At 41.9% G+C, this 27,674-nt stretch overlaps 1 protein-coding gene across 1 annotated transcript in view; it reads right to left on the bottom strand.

Moving 5' to 3' along the window:
- The window catches only part of LOC118117018 (leucine-rich repeat and fibronectin type-III domain-containing protein 2), a 142,149-nt gene extending 114,697 nt beyond the window's left edge, over nt 1-27,452 (bottom strand). Inside the window, exon 1 of the mRNA XM_035169041.2 lies at nt 26,942-27,452. The gene's annotated coding sequence lies outside the window, so the exon portion shown is untranslated. The remainder of the gene's footprint in view (nt 1-26,941) is intronic.
- Between the last annotated feature and the right edge of the window lie 222 nt (nt 27,453-27,674).

Here is a 27,674-nt window from a genome sequence, read left to right as displayed (position 1 = left end):
TGATCGTGAATGGCTCTTAAGAGAGGGTGTAAGTCCCATTCACTGCAGCGAATATTTTTGATACTGCAGCCTTCATACTTTGCAGGGATATTTTATGAAATTTCGATGAAAAGAAAACGATTTAGGCTTTGTCACCGCACTCAAATGAGTACACCATTCAGTTGAATGCATCACATGTGAAAAGGAAATAGAATATCCTGATTTGTTTGTATGCCGAGATTAGTACTGAGAGCCAACACCTGAGGTCCGTGTCTAGTGAAAAGCCAACACATGCTACCTTTCTGGTTGCTGATGTAATGTCTGAGCTTTTTTTTTTTTTTTTACACCATGATTTACAGCTAACTGTCAGAAAGAGCCGGAGGAGACACAGCAGGAATCAGTCTGACTGACACCGAGGCCCGATTCATTCAGAGACGAAAGTTCTGGATGTGATGATGATTCCCTCCAAGGTGAAATGTAACTGCATCGAGCCTGCAAGCCCAAATGCACAGTGGAATATGACACTAAATTCTGATGGGTGATGTTGCGATAAAAGCTTGCTTCCTAATTGTAAAGCTCCTAAAAGACGTCTTTTTGTCATGCTTCCATTTTGTCGTTCCTCTTGGGACACTCCTGAAGTTCCCGCAACCCCCAAAGGAAATAAAGAAAACAACATGAATGAGTCGTCTTTTGTTTACTAGGACGTCACAGTTGCCAGTTCCTAAAATTAAACCATCCAAAAAGACAGATTTTAGGTAAAAAAGGAAAAAAAATAGAGAGGCTGCAGCTGTGGAGCGCATGCTGTCGCCTGTCAATCAATGTCAGCTCAGGCAGGATTTCTGAGCAGGGTGCAGGCGTTCAACACAAGAAAACAAGTTCTAGTCACAGCACCTTTCCAGATGGGATGTAAGACTCGTGCTCACGGTGCATCATCTGTTCCTGAAGTCAGTATTCAGACATTTCTTTCGACTACTGCTCCTTGTACAAAACAGATACAAGTTAAAGGGATAGTTCACCCAAAAATGAAAATTCACTCAATATCTACTCACCACTATGCCGATGGAGGGGCAGCTACCGCGGGTTTTTGCAAAATACTCACGTGTTCTCGCAAGAACTGCAGAAATAACTAGGAGGAGAATATCAAAGGATATTTAGGCAAAAATTGTATTTTGGCTCTAACGCTGTTTACCTCTGAAACCCCAAAAGTGTTTTGTGGACTCAAACACGTCACCCACCCACCCATCGGCATAGGGGCGATTACATATTGAGTGAATCTTCATTTTTGGGTGAACTATCTCCCTTTAACATTACCCAACATGTTTAGTTGCCTTTTGGGGAACAGCACAGGATGTTTTTTAATAAGACTACAATTACTGAAACTTAGATTTTAATATTATTACAGTAGAATGATGACCTATTTTTCATAAATCCTTTGCTTTGTGTTCTACCCTATATTATAATAATATGGAGGTAATTACAACCGTTATTACATGTAAAGCTCATCCTCTTCCTCTGAGCTTGAAGTGCACCCTCAGCCATATCCTTTATATTCAGACCCAGGCTTCAGCTATAAAAGTTGCATGCATGTAAGCTGACCCTTTTATTTTGATACCAAGTACTTTCTGAAGAACGCTTCCAGTCAGATCAGAACTTCAGGAAAATCTCCTCACAGACAGACGATGTCCAAAATTCTGGCCAATGCTCATGAAAAAATAAATCCACCTTCATAGAATAAGAGCAGGTTATATGCTCCGCTTCTCATTAATGTGTAATGTCATGGTGTCGACTATTCAGTGATAGAGCTGCTCTCTCTCTCTCTCTCTCTCTCTCTCTCTCTCTCTCTCTATATATATATATATATATATATATATACGGGTCCTTTGTTCAGCTCTCTCCCTCTACTCTGCTGCAGTGACACCTTTGTCGTGTCTGGTAACCTGTTTTTCAGTTATTCAATCTTTTATTTCAATAAGTTATATGCATTAGTAGTCTTTCTTGGTCTTGTGTCCATTATAATGTTCGGTGTTTGAGCCAGCCGTAACATAATTATGCATGTATAAATATGAGGAATGTCAGCCTCCATATCAACTTCAGAACTTTAATCCCTAAAATTGCCCTCTCCGCCCCAACAGATCTAGTATCAGTCAGGCTCCGGTGATAACAGCATGGCCCCTCCATTGTTTTTGGTGCACGTATTCACAATCCACGGTGCTCTCTATTATTTATAACATCCTACAATTAGTGTGCAGAAGCTGGCAGTGGATTTGAGTGCTGGGAAACAGACAGATGACACCACTCCGCTGCTGTTGTCAGGCAATCCACTATACAGTATCCTGCTGACATGCTCGGCCTCTTCTGAGGGAGGATGAGTGCTGAGAGGCCGTCAGCAGCAACCTGCTTCGTGCACTATCTTTAGGCAAATGTATCTGTCTGTTTCTGGCTTTAGCCCCTGAGTCTGCCTCTTCCCTCACATCTAAGATACACTATACCAACAACGTGTTTGAAGGGTCTTTCATTGTGTCACTAACCTCTGTGTTTATATAGTGTGTGACTTCATACAGAGAGTCTGGGGGGCACGTCAACGGCTCGGAAGAGAAAGAAAAGACAGACAGGCCTTCTAATGTTAAATATAAGTTGTTTTAGATTCAAACCTATGGGAGTCGACGCAAAATCAACACCTACTGCATGGAGAAGCTTCGAAGTGGAAGATATGCACAGCTTCACTGGGTGGCACATCTTTCTTTTGTAAACATTCACCAATAGGCCTGTAGCTCATCACATTGTGAAACACAGAGGCCTTGTATCCTCCAGTCATTCTATTTCCTACTCTGAAAAAAAAATATTTTAAGAGGTTATACTGTCTTACTCTGCTCCAGGGGAAAAGCTTAGAAAAAGACTCAATTACTAGTGTTTCTCATTATCATTTAAATGTATGCAATGAGCAGAAATTCAGGAATTAAGTTATTTGAAGGATCCCTCCCTCTCTTCAGTCAAAAAACAAAACAAAATGGTCTCATCAGGGTTATTTTTTACTTGGAGAGCCACAAAAGACGCAACAGCACAGTTTTCTACTGTTATTATTATCTATATTATAATTCCTGTTATTTAATAGTGTGACCTTTTTTTTTTTTTTTATCAGCAAAAACCCCACTAAATCTTAGACCTACACATCTGTCTGTCTGTGGAACCGTTCATCTAATCGAATGTGCGTTGTAAATTGCCAGAGGGATTGCAGTGCCAAGTTTTGTGTAATTTGGACACGTTCAAAGTTCAATATTAATACAAATTAAATAAGCAGGCAACCAGTTGCAGTCAGTGGGGGGGCGGGCAGTGTGCCTTCTGTCTCTGAACAACCTTTCCTACGTCCTCAGACAAATCACTTCAGCTATCTTCAACTGGGTCAAACCATGGGTCATTACCCATTGCCAGATCATATAGATGATTCGATTTTTTTTTTTTAAGACTAAGACACAGACACACAGACACACAGCACAGGTCTTGATCTCCGTCATGGGAACAACATTTATAGAATTACTTTCTGTTCAGCAAGTTGTTTTGAAAGTCAAAGCACAACATTCATTTTGTTGCCGTAATGATTAATATTGAGCTTTTATTGTGAAAAGTCGTGATCATGGGACTGAAGATTGTGTTGATTGCCTAACAGGCCCCTGAAAGAGCTGATATGCAATGTTCGAAAAATAGTTCAGCACATGATTGAAACCTAAATATAAACAACACATGTGAACACTAACACAGCAAATTTGTTTCATTTTATGAAAAACATTGATTATAAAATTTCCACTGCAGATAAACAAGGTAGGATGAGCACAAAGTGTTCTAAATTCACTCTGCACCACAGACCGTTTTATTAAAAGCTCTGCACACAAGGTCCAGCACACAAACAATAAAAAGTGACAGTATATTGTAGAGCTGTTTGAGAAGGACTCACTACTAACAAGGAATAATTCTGAAGTATCTCTGGACCATTAACACAGGCCAAGCAAACAGTCCATTCCAAACTGGTATGAACATGCACTGCACTAGTCCTGTTAAATTTCCATTTTCTAGGTTTCGTTTCAGGACAGTAAATCGTATAAATGAGTTCTGGACCCTCCAGCTACAGCTCCATGTCACACAGTGCTGGATTCCCTCTTCTGAGATGGTTTAGTGAAGTATTCTCAGCTGTCACTGCTTATCTAAACATGGAGCTGTCAAAACTTTCCCCAGCCCAGTTTGGTTGGTTAAAAAAAACCAAAAAAAAGCTGAGTTTGATTCAATCAAATCTCAAGCAGATTGCAGCTGAAGCTGAATCCCCCAATTTTTCCTCATCCAGTCTGCCTGATTAAACGTCAGACACTTTATTATTAATCAACCTGTCTGAACACTTAAAGTGAACAGCGGCAGTCGAAGAGCGCTGGGCGGCCATATCACTCTCTCTCTCTGAAGACATTTGGAATTTTAGCTGGTACACCCGAGATCTGTACAGACAGCCAGCAGAGAGGGGAAGCAATCGAACGCAGGCAGGCACCCAAGTCGGTCAAGCCTTGTTATCCAAGGAGGGGGGAAATCAATGCTCTGCCTTCTGAGTGGGCATGCTGCTCTGCACAGCGTTAACACACGGCCGCCGTCTCGGAGGAAGCGGGGCCCGGGCTTTCTGACATTTAAAGAGTGCAGTTATCAGCCTAGTGTTTACTCTAACTACTAATCAGATGTGAGATGAGATCACTGTGAATGCACTTGACCTGTTCTTAGAACACGTGAAATCCGACATATTTTAATGGCATTATATAGTCGTTACCTGCAGTGTGATCATATTTGGTGGAGGGAATTCGCTTGGGCTATTGTGGCTTTAGTGATTTCCAGCTAACAATTAAATTAGGATGTTAATGATATTCCACAATGTTCTTGGAGATGTTGAAACATACAAGAAAATACAAAATAATTTAGACTTGATTATATTACTAAAACACAGGTTAGTCAGTTTAAACCAGCTTGGTAAATCAGGATAAGGATAGAGGATATAAACACTGGGTAAACAAAGGGATCAGCACTTGGTGCACCCTAGACAAGAGCGGAGAGTTGGACAGTTTCCAAGATATGAAGATAAATATGATTCAGGCAAACATGAATCCTTCAGATACCTACAATTAAGAGAGAATTATGAGAGGGAAATTAAAATGAATCCCACCATGGAAGTGAATGGTGTGATCCAAATGCTAATCAGCTCCAACAAAGGAACCAAATTAGGAATCATATCACCTCGGATCAAATCAAATCTGATCCGTTTTTTGATCACACCTAAGGTCAAGAGCAAACATTTATACAGGAGCCTACCGTGCTGGAGAGTGTGGTGTGCTAGAAGCAGCATGTATTTTGGAAATGTCCAAAAGATATTGGGATATGCCTTTACAACAAGCTGCATGGCACTCTGTGTCGTTTTAATTCCACAGAACAAGACATATGAACAAAAGAAGGGAAGTTGGTACAATAATGTTAGTAGCTTGCAAAAAAGCTATTACAAGGAAATGAATAGAGATAGAACAAATCTACACAATGGAAAAAAAAGTCACACATCACCCTGAGACTACAAGAAGAACAGATGGAAGACAAGTACAGGATCTGGACATTATACAGAACAAAGGGAAACGTAAAATGATTGTCTCAGTGCAAGAGGACTCCCGACCTTTTGTTTTGTTTGTATAGATACATGGGCACATCTGTAAGAATGTGTGAATGAATGCATATGCTGTATATATGCTGGCTGTATATGTACTCTTTAGTTTCAAAGATCAAAATAAACATGTTTACCAAGTAGCCATGGGCAGCTCGCAGCGTGATTGTTTTCTGAAACAGATCGAGTCAAGTACGTGAACCTGATCTGTGTGATCATCCCACTCACTATGAAACTGTTTTTCTTTTCCCCGTCTTTCTTTAACACGTAGCATTCAGTATATGGCAAGTCAATTGTATGTAGTGTTAACATCCTTCATATTCCCATCCGTGGGTTCACTGAAACGCCACTTGGTTGCTACAGCTCGTTCAAGTGTTAATAAAAAGTCTAAAGAAATAATGATGGTGCAATCAGTTTTTTTTTTAAAGTTATGGCAACCAAGATGCCAAACTTAAATTATTACACAGGCCTACAGACACTGGAAATGCAAATCTTGTTTGTGTATTTCCAGACAAATTAAAGGGCCCATCAGCGAGTGATAAAAACAACACACAATCCATCAATATACGACCTCTCAATGCCCATTAACAGCCCCTTATTTCAGTGGTGGTCATGTGATGAGCAGTAAAGATTGTGTCTGTTTGTTGTGCAATAAATGAATCCATAAGGCAAAGTTGTGCTTCTTGTGTTGCTGATGTCAGTTATAAATAGTGAGGGCATCGGAATCTAATACAAGTCAGGGTGGGGTCATCGTGGCTCATGAGGGGACCTGGCAGTCCTTCAACCCTGAGGTTTAGTCCTCCTGGCACGCAGCGAATACAGGACACGGTGTTCCCAGAATGCATCTGATGCACGGAGTACCTTGTAACACCGGCAAATCTTGGCAGACTTTTTAAACTAAAAGTGTTGATACGTGAAAATGTCAGTGATAGAGCTGCTGTGACAGAGGTTAATGATAGTAGTATGAAATTACAATCGATTCAGATGATCTTAGATATACACCCGGTGACACTGCGCTTATCCCTGTCATCGGAATCCAGACTGTTACTCTTAAAGTAGAAATAAATAACCTTTTTTTCTCAGAAATACATTTATTTTATTAAGTTTATTAAGTTCAGCACACTGATGGGTTTTGCTCATGGTGGCTAACATTGGCAGGCATTAGAGTGATATCGTCTCTCCTTCTGATAACTTTTACAAATTTTATAATAAAACATTTCATAATAAGTACAGGGTCACTTTTTGTGGTGGGTTAACTGTGACACTGACGTGTTCTGTCTCCATGAATTAAATGAAAGTTTCCAGGGAAAGGGAATTTAACCTTGTGAAGATTCATTTTTGCCAAAACCATGGTTATATTGTATTACACCTCATTTCAACAGATGCAATTATGTCAAAGCTTTTTTAAAGAGATCCGGCCTTGCACTGTTTTCATCTATTTCTCTATTTGAACATACCACATCCCGCCAGTCAGAGACAGTTTGTCTGCCCATAGGATGCAGGCAAAGACCTCGCATGAAAGGCAAAACGGTAGAGATGTGATATTTACTCGAGAAAGAGGCTTGTCTGTGGGAGCAATTTCAGTTTAAGTGAACATACATATAATGTACAGAAGGAATAGTGTTGAGTCAGGTATAAACTGAACTTTAGGCCTCCTGACGACAGCTGCAGCAACTGACCTGATGACTTTTAAATTAAATTTATTACAGATTAGTAGTTGGTATAATTAGTAACTTAATAAATAACATGTTACTTGTTCTACATTTGATGAACTCCAACATTTTCAATTATGCAAGGCGGAAAAATCTGAAAAACTTAATTTTATACCATTTACATCTTGAACAAATGGAGCAGAAGTTACATCATTGTACGTGACTGATTTACTTAATTTACTTTAACTCACATGTAGAAGTTTCCACGGGTTTGACTTTGCGTACTTGGATGTTGACAGCATTTTCATGATTGGTAAACAAGCTACGCACTGTAAAATTCACAAGGCTTCACAATGTAAAATGTACAAAACATAAACTTATAAACTATAATAAGCTTTACACTGTATATTTGACTAAGTGCATAGACAGTTGAATGAATGGAGATTGTTGTTGTAAACCAGCCTTCACTTAAAAGATTCACACTCAAATTTGTCTGGCCGACTTTACAGACGTATCGCTTTCTAGGAATAACCCAAAAGAAGGCAAAACTGATTGTGTAGATCTGCTTATTGACGTGAAAACCACTCATTAGATCATATATGGCATAACTGAGATTCCTATGTGTGATTCCACATGCGCTCCATGGTTTGTGTATAAATGTGTTTGAGTGTCATGGCCTCCAGTTGGTGCACTTGCCACCTACCTACAGCTCAAAGGAGAATCTGACGGAGATCCTGTAGTGCATAGAGGCTCTTGTACACCTGTCGTCACAAATGCAAGCATTTCTTTCCACCTCTAATCCTTTCCATCTGTCCAAACAGGACAAAGTGAGCCATGCTGTGGGTGCTACTCTTTAAAGAGATCATTTGCTGTGCACCTGCTAAAGGCCAACAGTAATCCACCTTCTTTCTATTTCCACCGTCACCCTAAAGTTCCATGAATGCAAGTGATTGGGCTAATTCTGTCCCTGGGAAAACTCTGTTTAGCTTCTGCTCCTAACCCCAATACTCATTTGATGTCGCAGGAGTTCTGAAGCTTCTCTTTGTTTCACCTGCACTGCAGACCTTTTTTTAACAAACAGTCATTATCACACTCATTATAAAGAACACACCAGGCCTGTTACACTTATCTGTGAATCGACACCCACAAGACTGAGTTTACACCGGCAGCTCCGACTAATTGGGAGGAAGTGTGCCAGGTGCTCTGTGATCAGTTGGCGGATGCTGTGTAGTGTGAACAGTGTTAAAAGATAATAAAGTTTCACATCCAGTGCAAAGGTAGTGATTCTTAGTGTTAATATATCACCTCAAGTCTGAACTGCAGCTGATACATTACTTTTTGATTAGAAATTTAACCTTTTAGATTACCTTTCATATTTATTTATTTTTTTCCCCAACAAACACTTTCTGCTACTAAATAAACATAATGAAACACTTGGAGTCCAGTCTGAAAGGTCATTCTAGCCATTCACAAATGCCAGGGGCATTAAGCACGTTTACAGGGTGTCAGAGCAGCCGCTGGGGGGAGGGTCAGTGGAAGAAGGGGACCACTGAGAAAGCCTTGTCCGAAGCCAAACTACCGCAGCTCAATTCAGGCCGGGCCACAAAGATGCTGTGTGCTTTGGGGCCGGGTCTGGGATTAGCTGGTGCTCTGTAATGTTTATTAGTCACTAACAGCTCTCTTTGCAATCTTGTCAGGGCTGAGACACAGAATAGAGGACGGAGCGGCGGTAGCCGGTGAAGGTTTTCTCTGCCATGGCCAAGAAAGAATGTCTGCAGCTTTATTGCTGCCGATCTTCAGCCGTGAGGCTGCTCCACTCCGCTCACCAACATTTGGCGTTATGGGTCCTTTGTGGCTGCTGAATAACACTGGTCTTTGAGAAAAGCTCCTGTAATGACTTTATCACCCCACTGGAACATTCCATAAAAGTGATGGAGGCTGCAATCTTCTCCAGCAGTGAAACAACAACTGGAAATATAATTCAGGTGGTGAAGCATGTTTATGTAAATACATATTTTGTATTTGTGTTTGACCAGTTTATTCTTGTAATCATTTCAGAGAGCTCTAGTAGTATTTTTTTTATCCTTAATGAAAAGGCAAACTACTTTCACTGTGCCACACATTCACACATGCCCAGTACAACCACAGTCTGATCTGCTGACCACTCAGCAGCTCCACTGGGGCACCTGGGAGGAGGGATGCTGCAGTGGTCCTGATGAGGGAGGGGTCAGTGCTGGTTTGACACTTTTCCCACAATTAATCCTGCTTGTCCAAAGGAACTTAAACTGGCTGACTTCTCTATCTGTCCAATTAAAAATGTATATGATTAGTTTATAAATGTGGATGCATTGTTATATCTTTAAATTATATATATTACTTTTGCTACTGAAGTATTTATTATTTATATTATTTTTATATCATCATTCATCCATTGTCTTCCACTTATTCCGGCTCTGGTATCCAAGACGTCTCTCTCATGAGTCACACCTTCCAGCTCTCCCTTGGGGATTCCTAAGCATTCCCAGGCCAGATGGGATAATCCCTCCACTGAGTTCTGAGTCTGTCCCGGGGTCTTCTCCCGATTGGCCGAGCCTGGTAAACCTCCAGGAGAAGGCTCCTAGGAGGTATCCTGACTCACTAAACCACCCTTTAGATGTGAAGGAGCAGTGGTTCTACTCTGAGCTCCCTCGGTATGTGTGAACTGCTCACCCTATCTCCCTGAGCCACCAACTCCATTTCGGCCACTTATATTTGCGACCCTGTTCTTTCGGTCACTAACCAGTGCTCAGGAACATATGAGGGTTGGAAATTTGATCGACCGGTGAATTTAAAAGCTTTGCCTGGCGGCTCAGCTCCTTCCTTACCACAACGGTCCGGTACAATGCCCGCATTACCACCGATGCTGCACCGATCCGCCTGTCCATCTGTCCCTCACTTGTGAACAAGACCCTGAGATACTGGAACTCCTTCCCTTGGGGTAGCAGCTCCCCCCTAACCCAGAGAGAGCAATCTCTCTAAAAATCCTATAATATTATATCTTATACAATGATCTAACAGTGCTTGTATCATATTGGCCCACATATAAAACAATATCAAGAACGGAGAAAATTGTATTATATTCAAGGACCAGATAACTTGTGTGCACCACCAGCTCTCTGCAGAGTTATTTGTAGCCTCAATATTGCTGGGCTAACAAATCTCTTCACATCTGTTTGTAGTGAGTCACGGTGAGTCAGAGTTAGTCAGCCCTAATGTTTCGGAAGCCCAGTTTAACCACATGACTTCCTGACGGCTGCCGTTGCGTGTTTTGCTGCCGCGGAGGTAATAAATTCCTAATGAGCGAAAACTGGTTAAAAGCATCTCCGGCAGCAACAGCATCAGGAAGAAAACTTGTTTGTTTGGGCGATAATTTTGTTTTCATGAGGCTCTACATGCTACATTGAGAGGTTGAGTGAGGGGAATGGGGTTTGGGGGCATTTAAAGTGACAGCGTAGTTATTCAGTTTGGATTTGAATATAGTTGGGCAGCTCAGAAAAGATTGCTCCAAAAATAGTCATATTTGAGGCAGCAGAAGTTGGGATCTTCTGATGTTTCGTACCTGAGATGGGTCAAACTAAACACTCTGCACACATCCCATAATGCAACCAGCTATTATTATTATTATTATTCAGGCCCTTCGTGCTTGGCAAATGCAAACTCCTCATAATATTTATTTGCTAACCTCCAGGGGTTTAAAGTCTCACCTTGCTGCAGTGATGAAATTCACTGAAAGTTGCGTCCAACACACCTCGACACCGACACCACAGAGCACACGCTTTAGACAATGAGGGCAGTGAGAGGCTGGTTCTCACTTTGTGTTACTGCTGGTTACTCTTGTGTAGCCTCTAAACCCAAGCTGACAAATTCAACCTGCGTCGTGGGTTTTTCCTCTTGACTTGAAAAGGCTCCTCCAGAGACGAGAAAACATTGCACTCTCTTCCTGTTTTTACAGCATGAATGAATAATAACCAAATGCACCAACTTCAGAAGACAGGAATATTATGTTCTCCTTGCTCAGTAAAACTCCTATTGTCTTGTTGAGTGTTAGAAAACAAAAAAACGGATGAAATGCTGCTCTTGCGGCCACAGAACAGCTTTCATTGATTACCCAACATCCTCTTTGTTTTTGCTTTTACTCCCCCAATCAGTTGCCCTTCATCCGAGTCAATTTTGTGCACACTCTGATGACTCCCCAGCCTCGCTGCTGGACGACTAACCACAAGCTGCACAGACTGGGATTGGCGCTTGACTAAGATCAGCGGGGGCCCTTGGTTTCCAGGAGAAGTTGATGCCACAGGGGCCGCACCACCTGCAGCGCCATGCAGAAAAGAGCAAGCAGGCAAAAAAAATGTTCTCTCCTAAAATGAGTTGCATGATAGATGGGAGAGGAACACTGAGTGACATGTTTTTTTTTTGTTTTGCAGGATGCTGAGTCTCCGTCGATGAGACAGCTATTGTTGCCAGCAAGGGAAGCAGCGGTTCATTCAAGTGGAAGAATGGAGCAACAGTTCCTGGGATAATTTGCCTTTCACTGAAGCTGAATCATGCAGACAGAGCGGAGCGCGGCTCGGGTCTGGCAGGGTATTGTTCACTGATCAGCTACTGCGGGGACGTGCACAAACATTTTGAGGAGGGGGGGTGATTTTTTTTGCTTTGTTGGGCGTCCCTCCACTGCGCCAACCCCACCCTCCTACCTTGTACACGTACATCATTGCCCAGAACATATAATTCTCTCTTTATCTCACTGTCACTGGCAGGCCCTTTTTATATAGAGACTCTCTGACACTCGGCCATGTACCTGTCTGATGTGTCTCCTAATACTGGGCACTCTCCCGCACTCTCTGGTCTGGACCCTCGTGATTAGAATCTGAATTAATAGTCTATTTAAAATAGCAGGTACCTTGTATATAATTTGCCACTTCAACAATTCAGAACGTCTGACTGAATCGTCAACTTTTATCTCTCATGGCAGAAGAATACACAGAGACAACTGAACACTTCAGTGTGGCCAGGTGCATTTTTATGGATGTGATGTTGACATTGTGCGACTTGACAAGAGGAGCAGTCTATCTCTGGTTTTGTATGCAGCACATATAGACGGGGATCTAGGATTTTTTTTAAAAATCAGGGGCCATAAAGAGGCCACAATTTACGCAGAAGGGCCAAATATTTCAAATATTCACATACAATGCCTGAGTCAGTATGACACACATTTAAATCATTCATTGTTTACTGTTAGCCCTCTAGCTTTGAGCAAAGCCACACATCATTTATGCGTTCTTCAAAAAAGCTTAGAAAATATTTCTTAACAGACTGTGAGTGACATTTTTTAAGACTATTGACAAGACACTGAAGGGGGCAATACGATTTTTCCCCTGGGGCCATTCCCCTTCGATCCGCCCCCGATGTAACATAGAACCACTACAATATTCTAATTAATTAGAAAATATAACAATTTAAAAATGTCATATTGGATTATTTAAAACAAATGTTCTGGTCTGATAATGCTGTATTTCCTGATAGTTATTATGTGTTTAAATGGATCACCAAGCTCTGCAGCACTGTCTCCACTGGAGCTTTTGTTTGGCTGCGGTTTGGCTTTGGTCCTTCAGAAAAGCACCATGTTAAAGGCAAAGTAATACTGCTTGTTTTTTTTAATCTATTTTCATTATGTTGTTGTTCTGGCATCTGGTTTAATGTTTTCTGCTTTTGTTTTCTTAATTTGCCCATTTGTGCTGGGCATATTTAATATATGACACGATAATAACCAAATTAATACTATGCGCAGATATAACACACAGTGTATTTATCATACAATTATTATCCTATTTACTTCAATAATGCCCCTGAGACAACTTACTACCAATCTGACATTTTGTCCACTTTTCCTCAGGTGTGTGTGTAAGAGCTGAATCCTTGTACCTGGGCTGCAGTCATTGTCACATTGTGTACTCTGCACCTTTTGTATGAGACTAAACCTTTGTTTTTACTGCATCATTATCGTTCCCAAATCCCTCTCTGTTGATATAACATCTTTACTGGTTTCTACATCTTTACTGGTGTACTCTATTGGTCAGTAAATGATTGAAATGCTGCATATAAAAAAAAAAAAGGAACGACTCGAAATGATCGCCTCTATTAAAATATCATGGGACACAAAATGAGCATATCAGCCATTTCTGGCCCCACTGGGCAGCTAAATTACCGTGCATCTCGCCACTTGTTTTTAATTCATCAGGAGAAAATTAGAGAGCAAGATAGGAGAAGGAGGAACGAGAGAACAGCTGCAGCCGACTCCACTACCATTCATTCCATATACAGCAACTTTTTTATTTGCATGTTTCTAAAAGATGGAGGTGGAGAGTGGAGGGACCTTATATGACACGTACGATGGCCACTCACAGAAGCAGTCAAACCAATAGTAGCTCTATGGGTTAGGGTTATGAGCTATGATCAAACCTGTATTGATAGTGTGGCTGGGTAATACAATGGTATTCTAATTCTTTGGACACATTAGGGGGAATTACAGTATAGCACTGTGTAAAAATCATGAGACCTTTCAGTCACAACTCCCTGCACATTTGGTACGAGCCCTCCTTCTGCTGCTGTGGTCTGAGGTGATCTTTAAAGAGTGCGTGCTTCATTTTGAAACAGGCAGGGCTTGAAAACATGTTCTTATGAATAAAGATGTGGTTCACATTTCTCAGCCATACAAACAGGATCCGTAGCCAGAATATAGGTGCCGATGATGAAAGCCTATTGTATGTTTTCTGGTGTTCTAGTTAAAGCAAGTAAATCCACTGATTTTATATATCAAAGCCTGTTTCCAGGTGTCGGGGGGGGAGTTGCTGCATGCGTTCAAACAGTTGTATAAAACCGTATGTCTCCAGAGATGAATTATATCATCAAAGTCCTGCTACTCAAACCTTCTCTTAACCATATATAATGAATGAATGCCACATACCAGAAAGCATTTACCTATAATGATCTTCTACAATTGAACCATAACTTTATTATAAATAAATCTAACTGTCCTGCATTTTTTATTCTGGAAAATAAAAGTTTTCATATCAGCTCATATTATAAACAAGCAACGATACAAAGTGTCTGTGAAACAATATTGTTTTGTGACAAAACCTTTGCAGAACCGTTACAAATGAAAACTGCATGGTCTTTTTCTGTGTTGAGGTGTGGAACGTAGTGTGTCACCATAGGATGCATGTGTGGATGCATGCATTGTGTATGTGGAGCCTGTGGGTTGTTGCTCTGGGACAAGTGTGTATGAGACTATGAGGGCATCACTGCACTACACCCAAAGTCGTACCGGTCACCAGGACAAATTCCTGTGGTACACCGCATCAGAGGGCTGGGGGACAGTCGAAAAACATCCATACTTTTCACTGGCCCTCTCTGTGTACCTGTCACTCAGGGTGGACACGAAGCACAATCGCTTCAGGGTTCAGGTCTGGGTGAAAAAAAAAACAAAGTCGTGAGTGTGAGAGGTGACCTTTAGCAAGTGCACTGCATTAAACTGATGAGCACTTAGCACGGAAAACAAACATTAAAGAAGCTCACACAGCAGATTCTGACCTTCTGTGGCCACAACATGTCAACAGCTTCACATAAATCATTCTAACGCCTCATTAAAAGAAGAGTAAACACTCATCATGTTGAATATTCACAAGATAACTGTTTGTTGAATCAATTAGTTTACATTATCTTCTCCATCAGTGTGTGTGTGGGTTTCACCGTGCCTCCATTCTGCACCCACTTTAAACAAGCTGCAAATTGAGGCTTTGTTGCCACTGTTGACATCTGAAGGGTAGCCTGCTGTGGGATTATATGGGCTCAATGCCTGCGACTTTGTTTTTGCTTCACCAGCCAAAAGGCCCAAAATAATACCAAGATATTGCTATTTTGTTTTTGTTGTTTGGTTTTCTGGCACACATCGTCTGTTGGGAGCACAACTCAACATCTCAATCCACAATAACAATCCACAGCCATCATTGCATAATGAGCACACTGGCTGAGACAGACCATAACTGCTGCTTCATCAGATGGGATTAACCAGTCAGCGCTCACTATCACAAATTCAGCTCTGGCACGAGATGATTTCGGATGGGAGGCTTTTTATAGTCTCTGTGAGAGCTGCTGTTTTTGTGTCGGAATTTGCAGATGCACAAAACGATTGTCGGGGGGGGCCCACGGCGCTACGTTTTTTCGGCTCTCACCTAATTTTCCTATTTTTGGCAGTTTTCCCTGCATCCCGGGATATGCTTGCCAGCAGCTTAATAGAAATTGCTAATTACAGCACAATTACACCACTTTGCGTAATCATGTGGAATACGAGCCATGCAGTGCAACACATCTTAGTTACTGTTAAAGGGAAAGATGCCAATTAGACGACTGTATTGGAGCAGCAATACCAATATCAGACTGGGGTCTGTGTAATCTTGTCAACATCATTTTGTGTTATAACTGCTGAGAAATTGGACAGGATGAAACATAAATTAGTCAAACTTTTCACAAACAAAAGGCTCAACACAGCAAAGGCTTCTTGCTTTTTGATTGTACTGTATTTTGTAATGGTATTTTGAATTCCTTAATAATTATACGCCTTGCACACACACAAGCTGCGTGGGCGTCACGTGGCATTTGAGTTTATACAAGTACATATGTACAGCAGAGCCATGTGTGATGTGTATTGTGTGTATTAATAAATGCATCCTCAGCTAATCCCATCCCTGGTGTGATTGCTGTGAAACAACTGAGCCGATCTCAGGGAAGCATGACAACAATTGGCAACACGGCACCATCAATGTGCAGCCAGTGACAGATGGTGTTTTTTTCACTTCATTGATGACAATAGAAATTGGTAAAAGAGCCAATCATATATTGTTGAAGCTACTTACTTAAGACGGCATCAATTCAAATTTGAATCACATGGTATCCTCGGTGCAAAGTCTTCGATCAAAACAGAAGCTGTGTCCCAAATCCATACTACATACTAATTATATGCAGTAGCCTATATATTACATACAAATTGGCATAGTAACTGGTGTAGTACTTATTATACAGAATACAAAAATAATTGACCCTTTTCAATCAGTCAAAGAAGTTTTTAACTTGAACTTTTGTGTGTAGGTGTTTCGACACCAGCCACCATTTATTTGAATTTCATTATGGGAGAACTGTGTCAAGCAACAGCACATTAAAGTCTTTCAATCATTTGTTACAGTTGATTCTCTGGGATCAAGAATGGCTGTAAGAAATTGCATGGTTATTAACACTTTTTGACGTTTTCTAAGTCTAAAATATCCTGTTTCCAAACATAGTGTGAGGGTTTTGGACTTTGACTTTAAACTCAATCTCGTTCACAAACAGAAAATAATACTGCACTGATTTGTGTGTGTGTGTGTGTGTGTGTGTGTGTGTGTGTGTGTGTGTGTGTGTGTGTGTGTGTGTGTGTGTGTGTGTGTGTGTAGCTGCGGAGTTCTACTGTGAAAAAAAATCATTTCACTCGTTCCTCAGCCTAATGCTTAGAAAAGTTTGAAGTTCAAAAGCAGCGTCAGGGGAATATTGCTCGCATGCTTTTGGCTCATTCTGACTGAGAGATGTAAACTGGCTGCTGTGAGACAAGGACAGCACTTTGCAAAGAACCCATCAGCAGAGCAATCACCGCGGAGGACCCAAAAGCAGCACAGTGAGATTAAAAGACCTGCTATCAATTTATCAAAGACGCTGCCGAGAGGGAACTTCAACTTTCGGGGAGAATTGGGCCGTTTTCCGCCTGATGACTGCGATTTATAACAGAGCATGTACAATTCGGAGACTCCGATCTTGTGAGGCAATTACAATGAGCACTTAAAGTTGTACCCGTGTGAATTTTACTTGTTGATGGTGGAATCTTGAGCCACTATCTTTAAAGACATTCAGCCTAAACAACTACAAAAATCGATGCCATGCTTCTCAAGGACCTGGCGCAGGATTTGTCAAAGTGGGTGTGAGGTGAATTTGAAAAGGATGGAATCAAACAAAAGGTCCAAGGCTCGCATGAAAAGAATTATGTTAAATCTTCTAATGGATCCAACCTTCGAAGCTTTGACCGTTGCCATGGCAATTGAAATTGAAATCAGTATTGGAATGTCCTCATAGCCCGTGCAGTAAGAGACCATATTTAGTATGCTTCAATAATAATTACATTCTCAGATAAGAATGGGCAGGATACTCAACCCCAAATTGTCCCTTTAATTCATACGTATGAACGGTGTGTGATAGAAAAATCCCTGAGAATAGAAGTGCAGTACGAAGAGGAATGCAAATTGTAGTATAAAGCACCTTGAGTGGTTAATAAAACTGGAAAAGCACAATATCAATACAGTCGCTTTACAATTGATCTTCTGACGTTACCAGCCCTGACAGTGGTGACCATGGGAGTTGCAAGTGATGCCTGCAAAGAGTCGAGATAAGTCCAACATCTGGGATACTGACCGGGCGAGTGCGAGGCGCGCCAAAGGAAAAGAGCCAATCCCAGATCCACACCAAGTTCGGATAGCACCTATTAAACAACAGCTTCGCCATAGCTGTTTTTAGTTAGTTTGACTGCGTAAGAGCAAAGTTCACATTGATGTCTGATTCTCACGTCTTTTTCAGAATAACCCTGACGTGGCACACGCAGCATATCTCTGCTATTGTCGATGTTTAACTTTTTTATCTTTTAGTTGCCTATGTGTAGTGGCAATTGGCCTTTTGGACCCAGTGTGGGTGACTCTCACTGTCGGAAAATAGCATTTCATGAGTAATACCCATAGCTGATCTCTTTTTGGCCACAGAAGCTTCATGTAGACAGTTTTACTCCTGTTTGCCATTGACAGTGTCTCATTGCTTGTGTCTTGTGTTTTTTTTCTTCCTCCTCTATTTCTTTATTTTGCTCAGGGGCTTAGGGAGATAAGCTTTTCCAACCCCTCTCTAAATTAGGGCTGCTTCACAGTGGCGACATCCTCGGCAATGCCTGAATGTTATCACTCCACAGCGGCATGAGGAGCTCTCCATTTTAGATCTCTGAAGCTAAACAGTTTTTGTTGCTAACCTCAGGGCCCACTGCACATCAGTGGGTAAGAGGAGCCGGCCTAACAGAGCTGCTGTCGTGCGCTCAGTGATAACTTCAGCAATGGCTGTTTTCTCACACCACCGCGAGGAGAGACTGTTGGTTTGTAATGTGGGAAAAATGTGTGAGTATACGTTTCGAGGAGGATTATTAGCAACCAGCCGTGTTGTATTGTTGTCTTGTTAATGCAAGGCATTGAAACGCAGTAGGTGCGAATGTGTAAGCATCCAAATGTGTGAGTCAGTGGCATGAATGACTACTATGGAAAGAAATGTTACATATTCATACAATGTCACTAAAGGACACTGCTATTGTATTGTATGTTGTTTTTTTAACATGAGCAAAACATATATAATAAAAGAGCTTAAAGATTCATATTTGCCAGGTAGCCAAAAGATGTTTGTGTCATGTTGAAATAACACCCTCGATATGTTTAAAAAACAAAATTATACTGTAATGTATAATCCATAATTTCTATTTACTTTTTTTATAAAATGAATACAGGTATCAATGTAGATGTCTGCATATGGTTTGCTGTGGGAACTTCATTAAAATATCAAGTGCAAATTCAGCATCAACTGCTAGATGTGGATTGATAGACTGTAGATTTTCCATATATAAAAGAATTGGGACTTCTGGAAATCTTTGTAAAACTGTTCCACTTATTAATTCATGAATTAATAATTGCATTCATACTACAGCATTTTAGCTATGGGCTTAAATCCCATTATTGTGTATGAATAAGTCATAAAGTCACACTATGGAATCTGGATTGGCACCAGGATCGGTGACGCCGGTCCAATCTCCAGAAGTGATTTCAGTCATTATCTGCCCTCAATACTGACGACTGTATAAGATCACTGCTGATTAGAATGTTGGCAAACGCTGACATGAATCCAGCTCATGTTCTCTCGTGGGCTGTAACAGTCGAGGGGATATAACACTTCCAGTTTGTCGACAGAGAACGTGTGATCTGGGTGAGCAGTGGATTATGGGAAAGGCCAAGACTCACAGCATAACAATACAGTCAATGTCTTTATGTATTTCACATTCCAGAAAAACAACACTTATTTATCAATTCCATGAAAATGATAGAACAATGAGACAAATTGTATGCGTTCTGTAAATAGAAAAGTTCAGTGATTCCTTTGAGTTGTTGTTTTTGCCACATATACCCATTAGTATATTTTTGTCCTGTCCTGACACTTAAAACTGAAACAGCTGCCCTTTACTCTGTCTGGTATGTACTCAATGTTCTGTTTGCAGCAAAAGCCTGGACTCGGAGGCTTTTAAAAATGTTTGTTGTTTGTTGAAATACAGTATGGCTGAGTGGGCTGGAGCTGCTGACTATGATGAATGAACTCACCGTTAAATGACGGCAGCCATTGTATTCAAAAGTGCAGCAACAACAACAACAACAGAGAATTCTTGCGGGAGACAGGAACAGGGTCACAGCAAAATTGAATGCTGGCTCCCAGTGCTCACAAGCCTATTGAATTTAGAGATCAAACAAAGGCAGCGACGGGAAACATAAAGGGAGAAATAAGAAGAATTTAGCCTTTTGTAATCTGACTCACAGTATAGTTTTTCCCAATGTATTTAAAGGGCCTTTTTGTGATAGGAACAAGAGCTTGAGTCATGCCTCAGACACATTGTCGGCCAAACTGGTTCCATAATTATTGTCCCAGAAAACGTCCTCCAAACGACTCCAGCTGTTCTCAAGTTTCACATCCGTAGCCGCTCCTGTCTGTGTCGCCACGTTCATATTGGTCAGTCAGCATTGACATCTTAATGTTCCGACTAGTGTTTCACAAAGGAAGGGAGCCTATGTAAACTAGCCATGGCTCTCTCTGAGGCTCCACCACGGCCCCGCCTTCAGCGTCTGCAGCTCACTTTGATATACTGCTGCAGTCAAGCACTGCCCTGCCGGGACTAAGAGGCAAGCGCGACTGGACCGGGATACAGCCGAGGCAGGTGAACTATAACACCAGTCAAAACGCTTCTTGGTAGGATGTTGAACTACTGCCGAAAGGGAAAGGACTAGCAGGAGTGAACAGTCTTAATTTCTTTTCTCATTAATAAGTCTATCAATCAGTATTGAGGGCTAACTCTTATGAATCCTGCAGGACTACGGATAGTTACTTTTAAATTACGACAGCTCATGAACATTTATTTTGATCAGCTGAAAGAAATTATGAATGGGAACAGGTTCAAAAACGAATATTCTAAAGGGCCTAAATGTTGGTTTTCTATGCCAGCAAAATATTTTGTGACCAATTCCTCAAACAGAAAAAAAAAACAATGGGAAAAAACATAAAATGACTCCATGCTGCTGTTATCCTGACATTTAAGCTAAAAACATGATGTAAATGTCGCGGTTTTGATTCAAATTTACATGTTGGGGCTTCGAGACACTTGGATGACACCACAGGAGCAGTATGGCGGCATTTTATGTTTTTTTCTGTTTTGTCATGTTTTAAGACCTGGTCACCATTTACTTCTATTGTATTGTATTTAGGTGCAACACTGTTTACCCCCCTACCTCCTAAAGTGTTCTGTGGAGTCAAACACTTCACCCACCCCTCCATCAGCATAGTGGTGAGTAGATAATGAGTGAATTTTCCTTTTTGGGTGAACTGTCCCTTTAAGTAGAAGCCAATTTGTGGTAGAAATAGAAGTAAAACAAGAGTTAACATTGTTCCATGTTGCTTTCCACTGCAGGAGACAGTTCTTGGTGAGTAGAATGTAGAACGGTGAGTTTGAACAATGCTGACGTCGGCTATGTAAAGATAGCCAACTTACATATAACACCCTTGAGGTAATTGTGATGACATGTTTTAAACTTTTTACAAACACTTTTTGGTACTCTTGATGGAAAGTGACATAATTATGAACATTTTGTATTTATCAGAAGTTAAAGTTGTATTTTGGTTATTGTGGTCATCTTCCAATAGAATGATGTCCTAATCAGAAGAGTTAAACAATCAACAATAGAAAGTGTGATGTAATTTAAGATGCACCCTGAACCTAAACCAACGGGTGAATTTCAAGGTGCAACGATCCCAGATGTGGGTTCATGGTCAACTACTAGTTTTGTGAGGATTTGGTTCACTTTAACAGGATTTCCTGTATGGTGGCCGATAAGGACAACACACATACAAGATAGGCTGCTGTATTATGGGCTCCATATACAGAAATGCATATATGATCTATATAAACCCCACACAACCATCCAACTGAAAGAGTGTTCTGTGATATCACAAGTGTGTAATTTGTGTACCACAGGAATTTGAAATCATGGAATGTTGCTCTGTGAGATCACACAGGATGACAAACCTTTGACTTCTAACGCAGAATGAAAGTGAGGCGTGATTATGACCAGCACTTTCATCTTCCATTGTGAACTGTGGACTGTAATGAGACTCCAGCGGTAACAAACGAGAGTGTGTCGAGCGTGAAGCAGTTAGGATGATGCTCTCGAAAAAAGCTGCAAGCTGGATTAACACAGGCCAGGCAATCAGCGCCTACCGACAGGCACATTTTGAACTGGCACTGCACAAGTAAAGAGAAAACATGCAAAAGGAATTGCTGCACTTGAAGTGCTTCCAGAAATCAATTAATTTCCCACCAGCACACGAATGCACCATCTGGAATACCTTTTGAAAAATACCTTTACACCTTGCAGCTGTGTTACTGTTCAATAATAAATCAACTTTGACAAAAAAAAGCTGCAAAATGTCCAAAGTGACGCATTAATATCCAAAGAAAGATAAGTATGGCCTATAGAAAAAACCCAGTTGTGTTATGGACTATATATATACCATCTGAACTGATGTATGTGATTCAAGTTGATCTCTGTATACACTGTACAACTTGGGAAAAAGGCATTGGTTTAGTTGTAATGAAAGAGCGGCTCATCATTACTAAATGCAGCAGAGGTTGAGAATGTGGTCTGGGGGCATACGATGTGTATTTTTGCACAAATTTGGAGATGAAATTTCCCTTTAAGCTACGGTTGATTAAACAAAACCACAAAGTCCATTCCTCCAGAGCTCGGTTCTCTAAACACGTGCCTGAAGTGTCAGCTTCACACCCCACAGAGGCTGTATACTCGACGAGCACGGAAACAAACCAAAGACCAACACAATGACAACAGGAGCATTGATTCAATTCACTGGGGAAACATCTCCCAGTCCTCAGTAACTTGAGGTGAAGGAGCACATACACATCTCTTGCAGCTGCGCTCTGTTCCGAAGGAGTGTTCATCTGTAATGCCACAGATCCAATGCATCTGACTGCATGATAGCCCCTCCCAGCTTCTGTTGTGGATTTATTTGTTTGGCTGTTATGTGTCTAGTGCGCCCACCTTGTTCCACTGATGATGGTAAGTGAATGAAACCATAAAGGATAAGTAGAGGGACCAACATGCAGTTTTCTTAAAACAGCAGACTAACACCTATTTTAAATTATTGATTTTACCCAGGTTTTTTAAAATGGCTAAAGCCACAAATAAGGGGTTAGGTTCTTTTCCCCCAGTGCTCCATGTTCCACGTCACAAACCTACAAAAAACTGAGGCACTCTCTCATCTCACTGTCCCTCTGAATTCGGGCGTTCACCAATCGCTGTCGATCTGAGTTGGAGCCAATTAAAACCTGTGTTTCCTGCATTTATTTGACCTGGGAGTGAATGCAAATTGTGTTCATTCCCATTGCAGACAAAAGCCAGATGTTAGTGGGTGATACTGGGTTTTTTGACCAGAGGAAAAAGGGCTTTAGAGGTGGTTTTGCAGAGATGCCACATATTGTTTCAGGCTGAATCCTAAATTATGTTCCACTTCCATCCGTGCGGCATGTGGTACAGAACTGTTCTCCTTCCTATTATGTCTGAGCGGGTTTCGGTAAAAAGGAGTCCTCTCATCCCCATTTCTCCCCACCTCTCTCTCTCATAATTTCCCTTGCAAAACAACGACTTTCTAACATTCTCCGGGAGCCTTCTGAGGGAAGTCGAGCTTCTCCCCAAGGTAAAACTGGCCTACTTCTGAGTGCATCCTCAGCATCCATATGCTGTTTCCATAAATTGCATTTGCCTTCAATTGCAGGTTATCTAATCCGTCAAATCAGGTCCATCAATTTTCACCGAGCCGTCTCCACCGCAGGCATTAACCCGCCAGCGTCATTCTGGCATCACGCGCTGACAGACACTGCTGATGATATCAACATATCAGATGAGCACTGTTGACAGTGTTGTGTTGTGACTGTTGGCAATGAGAGACTAAAGACCTGAACACAAACAGAATTAAAATGACTCGAACACGTCCTGCTCATGTTGTTCTGTGGGTGGAATAGCCTGATTATCTAGTTTGAAAGGGACGATTAAGCTTTGTTAGCAGGCCCCAAAAGCACAGGATCCTACATTTCCCATAATGCAACTCAATACATCACCCATTGGACCCCCCCCATCAACGCAGCTGACATAACCTTGATGACATCATTTTGCCCCCTGGTGACATCATCATTCCCCTTTGACTTGGGAAGCGCTAAAGACAACATTATTCCGCTGTGTTCACAGGCTGAGTAGCATTCCTCTCAATGAGCGAACTGGACTTGATTGATTTTCTGATTGAGGTTTTTACTATGATCGATGTGATCCTACATGAACACACTGTTCTTTCAAGCTGCAGCAGTTCTGGTTCATTTACATCGGAGATTCCTGTCACATATTTCTGTGCACCAATCCCGATTTGGCAAGATTTAAATCAAAATCTGATCACAAGTGGTGAGTGGGTTGTTTGGTTCCTGTCAATCAAAGCTGATTTAACCAAACATACACTGACGGAGCAGATTAGCTGACTGTTCAACTCTTAATGCATTCATTTTACTTTAATATTAAGAAATATTTAATATATTCATTTTCTACATTGCTATTATTTTTACTTTATTTTATTGATAACAGCCTAAGGAGAGGGGAAACAAGAGTAGAGAGAAACCATTATCAAATCAAACCATTAATGTTGCAATTACATGGTATCTGCCGTTTGGCCACTGGATGACCCCAGTCATTAATTCTTAAAATCATTAAGTTTGAAAGGAAAGGTTTCAGGGCCTTTAAATTGAAGCTGCAATATCAGAGTTTTGGGCCACCAGCATGTGACATCACTACAAACCTCAAAACATGTAAAGAGTCCAATACCTTCTCTGTTTTAGCTCCATTTTTGGTCTCAACCTGCTGATGAGGGAAATGTCTGGACCTGTAGCTGCTACGCTCCACGTGTGCTCACCAACTGGCCTTTCACTGTGTCTCTGTGGTGTTCGGTGCGGAGCAGGCAGTCAAGTTTTTACAGCTCATTTTCTGAAAATAGCCACCAGCTGCGGCAGAAAATCGTCCAGAGTGCGGTGAGAGGGAAGTTGCAGAGCGGACACTTAAACAATGGACTGAAACCCTCTGTAGGGAGGTGAAAGGTGAGGTGATGATTCATTGTCACATAATCACTAGGAGTGAGCCCTTTGACACTGTCCCAATGTTTTCATTGTCATTTGATGGATTTTTATCATCCCCACCAAGATGGTTGTGTTTTTTACTCCTGTCTGTTTCTTTGTTGGGTTTGTCTGATTGTGTGTAAGCAAGCTAACACACAACTGAATAGATCACCACTAACACACTGTAGGTGGATCAACCATGGGCCAAGAGAGAACCCATGGACATTTTGCTGATCCAGATCAGGGAGCAGATCCTGAAATTGTTGTTGACTATATTAACATTGTGAGACAGGGTGTTTTTCAACATTCCCATTGTTTTCTCTGAGAATATTCTATGGATCTTGGTGAATCCAGCAGGTTGAAGGGACTGATTTACTGATATATTAGTGTGTGCAATTTGGCCGAGATCCATGTTCAAATCTTGATCTAGTGAATTTAAATGTGGTTTCATTAGGGGACTTGATGGAGGTAAGAGTTCTACCGAGTGCCATTCGAATCATAAAGAAATGATAACTTCTTTAAGACAGATTTAAAGAAATGTTTGTACGATATAATTTAGAAAGATTCCTTGGATATAAAATATGCCTTCTCATATATACCCTGAAAAAAAGTATTATTTGTTTTGTTTTTCCTCACTCATGTGTGGGGTTAAGGGCAGAGGATGTCGTCCCTTGTTAAAACCCCACGTGATTTGTGTTTTTGGACTATACAGTAAATCAATAGAAAATACCTGCTGTCGGACAGTGAGGTTGACTGAGATAAATGAAGGTGGCTGTGGCAGTTAACATTCAGTAGAGAGCAGTTGTCAGTGAGTCATTTGGCCTTTCTGAATAAAAAACAGTGTTGAATCTCTTTGGTAAACTGCAGGGTTGTGCGGCACTATATCCTCCGAAGACATAGGGATTTTTTAGGAGAATAACAGCAATGCAAATGTCGATCAAAGCCCCCACGGTGGGAGTGGGACTGTTCCGTCCTGCTGCGGTTTGATTCCCCTGCGCTGTCCGTGGTGCTGAAGTGTCCTCGCTGACCCAGCACCGCTTCCTACCTGCGGACTCGGGTTTCTTAGCGCCTTCCTGCCAGTGTCATGCTACCACTTGTAATCCACAAGAGGGAGGTGATTCCAGTGGGTGGTGGCGTTACACTGCTGCCCGCGGTGCCTCATGGCGGACATCGATTCCTTAACCAGACACGCGCGCACCCGTGCACGCACACACACACACACACACACACACACACACACAGAGGCGCGCAAACCTATATTTTCTCAGGGCATGGAGGGACAGGGAGTTTAATTAAATAATCAGCAGAGGGGACATCTGATATAATCCCCTCTCTCACGCACATACGCGCGCACACACACGCACGCACGCAGCAGTCCACCCGTGCAACTTAAGGCGAGTTCAATAAACGTCTCAGCCCTCTGTAATCACAGGGGAACATTTTTGGAAAGACGGGGCTCATCCTCCCTTCCATCATTCTGTATCTCTATTTTACACACACACACACATTAGACAACACACGCGTCGGCAGACCCACAACACGCGCAATCCTTATGCACGCTCTGGATTAGCATGCGTCTGGCACAACTATCCAACCTTTCAGCTTTCTTGGTTTCGCGCACAGCACCAGCAACATTTCCTTTCCCACATATGCGACGACTGAAACAACACAGAGATGCGTAAAAACCACAGAAATGCCAAGGTGCACTACACAGGTTACTTTCTGTGGATAGACCCGTAATTGTGCGGGAGTGCGAGCCACCCCTTCAGCCCATCGACACACTGCCTCCCATTGTAGCTTGTTCAAATCCACAGCTTGTGAAACCTGAGAAACAACATTTAGACATTTACATCCAAACCGGTGCGTTAGAATCTTGCAGCAAACCAAACGGACGGCAAACCCCGAAGAAGCACCGCACATACAGACGAATAAACTAATAACTGCGCCTCTCCTCTGTGCGGAGTGCACGGCAGTCACAGCTCTTGCACATATCGCACACTTCAGCCTATTCCTTACCTTCAGAGACGGACCAGTATCCATTGTGCAGCACCGCAGGCTCTGTACAGTATACTGTGAATCCCCGGTTCAAGGCGACAGCCGCTCCCTTCCAATTCATCCACTAAATCCAGGAGACCAAGTGCAGACGCAGCTGCCGCATATATCGCCTCTTCTCCCGCGCTTCTCCTGCTCCTCGACAATTTGTTGTATTATTTTTTCTCTCCTGCGCTTTTTTTTCACTGCGACGACGAGGCTTCACAGCAAATCTGCAGCTTCCCCTTCAAGTAAAAATAACTACAGCTCAGTGCTGTGTGGGTATAGCCTATATTTCCAGGCGGATTCTCACTCGCAGAGTGTTGCTACATGGCACAGGCGCTTTACAGAGCTCTCCCCGCGGCGCAGCAGCACTTGTCAGTGAAAACACAATATGTCCCGTCAAATTGTGTTTCCTCCGCCTCTTCGCCTCCGCACACGAAAGTAAGAAAAAGGGAAAAATAAAATAGTACATCCAAAGTTTATTTTCTTCTCAACAATTCAGGAGTTGTTTGTGTGTCCAGGACGCGGGGCGCGAAGTCTCTGCGCAAACCGCAATGGAGCGGCGGACACACAAAGTCTGTGAAGTGTGTTATCACGGAGGAGGAGAGGCAGCAGGGGAGGAGGTGGTGGTGGTGGGGGGGGGCAGAATCATGCAGGTCAGCCACAACTATGGCGCCTTTACGCAAAGAGACACACGACAGAAGCGATGATTGCG

The sequence above is a fragment of the Hippoglossus stenolepis genome, chromosome 10, assembly GCF_022539355.2.
Source record: "Hippoglossus stenolepis isolate QCI-W04-F060 chromosome 10, HSTE1.2, whole genome shotgun sequence".
Taxonomy (NCBI): Eukaryota; Metazoa; Chordata; class Actinopteri; order Pleuronectiformes; family Pleuronectidae; genus Hippoglossus; species Hippoglossus stenolepis.
Note: the sequence above shows the minus strand (reverse complement) of the source record. Positions and strands in the feature narration are given on the sequence as shown.